A 6,000-nucleotide genomic window follows, 5' to 3' on the forward strand; every position below is an offset into this window, starting at 1 on the left:
TTAACTGTTAAAACAGAAGGCAATACTGCAGGTGACAGGGTTTATTATGTGAAACAGCAGCTTGTTTAGTTTAAACAGTCTGCATTAAGCTGGGCAAACACTGTGCGATTTTTTTCAGTCACGTTATTCAGCTCCTGCTCAAACTGTACAATTAAAGTTCATAGGTCACAATGCAGGGTCTCACACTATACGGCCTGATGCTCTGATGCGACCTGAGTACTCAAACTGTGCATGCATAACATGAAGCTTATCATACAAAATCTGTCCCTCGCTCTCCCTCTCTGTCTTTTACTCACACACACACACACACACACACACACACACACACACACACACACACACACCATCAACTTTGCTAAATTACTAATGAAAAACATTGACCAGGCAGCTGTGATTGAGTAGCAATGTCCATCCAACTCTTTTTGTGGTTGTTGTAGTCGTGATAATTTTGTGAGGCCACATTGAAAAGCCTCGGATACGGAAGCGTAGAGCTGCCACCCAGGCAAAAGAAAAATAGAGCCATATAACGTTATAACATGAAAAGTATATTGTTCTAACAATATACTTTTCATGTTTGTACAATATACTATCATGTTAGTACAATATACCTTTTCATATAATATCACGTTATTACAATATACATAATTATCACGTTCGTACAATATAAATATTATATTGTACGAATGTGGTATTATATTGTTCAAACGTGAAAGGTATATTGCACGAACATGAAAAGTATATTGCTACTTGAGTAGTCTTTTCGCCAAGTACTTTTTTACTCTTACTTGAGTAACTTTTTTGACGACTACTTTTCACTTTTACTTGAGTAATAATATTTTAAAGTAATGCTACTCTTACTTGAGTACAATTTTTGGATACTCGACCCACCTCTGGTTGTCTGGGGGCTTTTGCCCGCTGGTAGGGTCTCCCATGGCAAATTGGTCCTGGGTGAGGGACCAGACAAAGAGCGATTCAGAAGACCCTTATGAGAAAAACAGTGAGGGAACAGTTTACCCTGCTCGGGATAGGGTTACCGGGGCCCCGCCCTGGAGCCAGGCCCGGGGAGGGTGCCCGAGGGCGAGTGTCTGGTGGCCGGGCCTTAGTCCATGGGGCCTGGCCGGGCACAGCCCGAAAAGGGGACATGGGCCCATCCTCCCGCAGGCCCACCACCTGCAGGAGGGGCCGTAGGGGTTGGGTGCATTGTGTGCTGGGCAGCGGCCAGGAGCGGAGGCCCTGGCGGACTGATCCCCAGCTACCAAGACTGGCAATTGGGACATGGAATGTTACCTCTCTGGTGGGGAAGGAGCCTGAGTTAGTGCATGAGGTTGAGAGGTACGGGCTAGATATAGTCAGGCTCACTTCTACGCATGGCTTGGGCTCTGGAACCAGTTTCCTGGAGAGGGGCTGGACTCTGTCTCAGTCTGGAGTTGCCCCTGGTGAGAGGTGGCGGGCTGGGGTAGGTATTCTAATATCCCCTCGGCTTGCTGCCGGTGCGTTGGGGTTCTTCCTGGTGGATGACATTCCAAATTCCTTTAATTTTAAATATGTTTATATTGTCTATTCTGTAAAATAGTCAGATGTCTATTCTTATTAATGTACAGAATTCACCTGCTTGCAGCTATTACTGCACATTCACCCAATGTATATACTATATATATATATACATAATGTTCTTCCTCTACCCCCCCCCCCCCATTTTTGCACATGTCAAGGACCGTGTCAGGCTACATTTTACTGTGTGTTATACTTGTATAACTATGCATGTGACAAATAAAGAACCTTGAACCTTGAGAGGGTTTGTTCCCTGCGCCTTGGGGTCGGGGAACGGGTCCTGACTGTCATCCGCACTTATGCGCCGAGTGGCAGTTCAGAGTACCCAGCCTTATTAGAGTCCCTGGCTGGGGTGCTGGAAGGTGCTCCACCAGGAGACTCTGTTGTCCTACTGGGAGACTTCAACGCTCACGTGGGTAACGAAAGCGAGACCTGGAGGGGCGTGACTGGGAGGAACGGCCTCCCTGATCTGAACCCGAGCGGTGTTTTGTTATTGGACTTCTGTGCAAATCACAGTTTGGCCATAACGAACACCTTGTTTGAACATGAGAGTGTCCATAAGTGCACGTGGCACCAGGACGCTCTAGGCCGTAGGTCGATGATCGATTTTGTAATCCTATCACCAGACCTGGACACTCGGGTAAAGAGAGGAGCTGAGCTGTCAACTTATCACCACCTGGTGGTGAGTTGGATCAGGTGGTGGGGGAGGACGCTAGACAGACACGGTGCACCTAAATGCATAGTGAGGGTGTGCTGGGAACGCCTAGCAGAGGCCCCAGTCCGTGAGATCTTCAACAGCATCCCGAGGGAGACTGGGGACATTGAGTCCGAATGCTCCATGTTCAGCATTTCCATTGCCGAAGCTGCTGCATTGAGCTGTGGCTGCAAGGCGGTTGGTGCCTGTCGTGGTGGTAATCCCCGAACCAAATGGTGGATACCAGAGGTGAAGGGAGCCACCAGGCTGAAGAAGGAGTCCTATCAGACTTGGTTAGCCTGTGGGACTTCGGAGGCAGTTGACAGGTACCGACGGGCTAATGCGGCTCGGGCAGTGGCTGAAGCAAAAACTCAGGTGTGGGAGGAGTTCGGAGAAGCCATGGAAAAAGACTTTCGGACTGCCTCGAAGAGATTCTGGCAAACCGTCAGGCATCTCAGGAGGGGAAAGCGGTGCTCTACCTGCACTGTGTATAGCGCTGGCGGAGCGCTGCTGACTTCGACTGAGAAAATGGTTGGGCGGTGGAAGGAATACTTTGAGGACCTCCTTAATCCCACTGACACGTCTTCCAAGGAGGAAGCAGAGTCTGGGGGATGGGGATGACGGGGATGGCCCGCCAATTTCCAGGGGCAAGGTCACTGAGGCAGTTAAACAACTCCTTGGTGGCAGAGCCCCTGGTGTGGATGAGGTCCGCCCCGAGTTCCTGAAGGCTCTGGACGTTGTAGGGCTGTCCTGGTTGACACTCCTCTACAATGTTGCGTGGAGATCAGGGGCAGTACCGCTGGACTGGCAGACCAGGGAGGGCTTTAACTTTGGTGGCCTCAGAATCTCATCTCTGCTTTTTGTGGATGATGTGGTTCTGTTGGCTTCATCGAGTGATGGCCTCCAGCTCGCACTGGAACGGTTCACAGCCGAGTGTGAAGCAGCGGGAATGAGGATCAGCACCTCCAAATCTGAGACCATGGTTCTCAGCCGGAAAAGGGTGGAGTGCCCACTCCGGATCAGGGATGAGTTCCTGCCCCAAGTGGAGGAGTTCAAGTATCTCGGGGTCTTGTTCGCGAGTGATGGGAGAAGGGAGCCAAAGATTGACAGACGGATTGGTGCTGTGGACACAGTGATGCGGACACTGCACCGGTCCGTCGTTGTGAAGAGGGAGCATTTAATTCATTATTATACTGATATTTTCTGTATTTTATTTACTGAATATTTCTGTATTTTTATGTGATAGTAAATTTTCATTATTTTACAGTTTTCTCTGGCAACCCAGCTGCCTGAATATTTCTGTTGTTTTACAGAATTTTCTTTACAGTGCATATAACAAAGCCCTTGTAGAATGATTAATACCACAAAGAACCATCCCATGACTAGGACTTGTACCACTCAGCATTTCCTTAACTGTCTCCCATCCCAATTCATTAATTCCAAGGTATTTTTCTGCAGCCTTCCCAATCATGTTGATTTTTTTTTACAGTTTTGTTTTGTCAGTTTGGGCTGTGTAGTTTTTACACAAAATCATCCTTGTCTAGCCCTAACCCTTGTGTAGAATGGGATAAAGTTAGGGTTTTGAATGAGAGACAATGAGGTAACTATTATTAACTACTACAGTCCATGTAAAATACTTGCTTGTTGATATAGTGAAGGCTGTTGATGGAAAATAATATGGTGTGGAGTTGTCAATGCAAATAGCACACTGTGGAGATGTAGAGGATTTTTGGCCATTTTCTGGAGTAGGAAAGGTACTAGGTATAATAGTTTACTAAATACAGAAGTTGGAAGTATTGCTATTTGCAAAATTTAACAATAATTAAAGTAGAGAGCACAGAGATTGGACCTTGGTAGAATAAACTGGGAAAAGTTTAGTTACAAAGTGTTAAGTAAGTGAAATGTGAAGAATTTCTTTGGGACAATATAAGTGTAGCCAAATCTTTTTAACAAAAAGCTGCTGACAGTAAACATGCAGATTCCAGAAGAAACCATTCAAAGGGTTGTAGTGGGCAGTGGTAAAAAATAGTGTGCCTTGGTGGAATGAGTAAATAGAATAGACTAGAATAGAATAATCCTTTAATTGTCCCACAAGGGGAAATTTGGTTGTATTAGCAGCAAAAAACACACACATATCGTTAGCTTCATAGCATAAGTGCCTAAGTCATTGACTTAGTCAAATGACTTAGGCAATTATGCTATGAAGCTAACGATATACAAAAAGAACAGGACACAGAACAGAAAACACAATTTTGTTTTACATATTTACATCATGGACAATAGTTACCAGAGCAGAGTACAGTACAGTTGTTAGAATTAGCGTACAGATAGTGTGCAAACAGAGCAGGATACTGAAAGATGTTTAAATAGTTAGGAATATTTAGAATAATTAGAAATTTGCAGATTGTGTATTGTACCTGTGCATTAAAAAGTAGACATGTAACTTCCAATAAGTTAGTGTGTATATATAAGCTGAGAAAAGTAATGTGCAGTTATAACAGTAGAAGTTGTTAGAGCACTGATGTAAACATCTATGTTTGTTGGGAGCAGTTTTGAAAAGCACAAATGAACAGAAACAGAGCATTTAGACAGCTGAAAAAGCACCACTCGATAGAGGCACTGATTCACTGTCTTAAAGACATAAAGACCTGGATGGCCACTAACTTTCTGCTTCTTAATTCAGGTCAAACTGGGGTTATTGTACTCAGCCCTGAAAATCTGAGAAATATGGTATCTAACCAGATTCTTACTCTGGATGGCATTACTTTGGCCTCCAGTAACACTGTGAGCAACCTTGGAGTCAATTTTGACTAGGATATGTCCTTCAATGCACATATTAAACAAATATGTAGGACTGCTTTCTTCCATTTGTGCAACATCTCTAAAATTAGAAATATCGTGTCTCAGAGTGACGCTGAAAAACCATTTAATGCATTTATTACTTCCAGGCTGGACTACTGTAATTCATTATTGTCAAGATGTCCTGAAAAATAAATAATTTCCCCCAGGGATCAAAATAATTTCCCCCAGGGATCAATAAAGTATTCTGATTCTGATTCTGAAACTCCCTGAAAAGCCTTCAGTTAATCCAAAATGCTGCAGCAAGAGTACTGACAGGGACAGGCACGTGCAGAGGGGGGGGGGGGGGGGGGGGGGGCTAGAGGGGCTTGAGCACCCGCCCCTTTCCTGATGGGTGCCCAAAGTGCCCTTTTGTTGAGGCAACTTTTTTAAAAAAAAATTATTTTTTTTTTAATGTGTGCGTGCGTGCGGAGTCCTGTCTGTGCCCCTCAACAATAATATTTAACTATTAATCACAGTTTTGCTAAATAAAAGGATCTGGCTTGCATCAGTCACATGATCACATTTAACCAATGATCGCCCTTGACGGCAGAACGCACTGGTTACGAGCCGGAAACGAGCTCACAAAGAGCACGCGCATTTTTTGCGGTCCGGAGCTGTAGGAGAAACACAAGTTAACTCAGAGACATAGACTGATGCGACAAAACCAGTAAGTAGGTGTACAGCGTAAACTGTAGTGTATAGCACACAGGAGTATTAGCTTATTACGTACACGTTGGTAAGTTGTCTTGTTGCAACTGACGAACTGAAACAAACGAGCGTGCTTTGTGTGCAACAGCGCAACAAACATTACCTGTCCTTTTATTAACTGCACAAGTAGTGCTGGTCATAGCTGCTGGCTACCTGTGTAAGGCTGTCATGGGTCTGTAGCTCTGTCACCGTTTTAGGGAACATAT

The sequence above is a fragment of the Mchenga conophoros genome, linkage group LG20 (assembly GCF_057382185.1).
Source record: "Mchenga conophoros isolate Kocher_MC1m ecotype Shallow Benthic linkage group LG20, M_conophoros_male_GT1.1, whole genome shotgun sequence".
Taxonomy (NCBI): Eukaryota; Metazoa; Chordata; class Actinopteri; order Cichliformes; family Cichlidae; genus Mchenga; species Mchenga conophoros.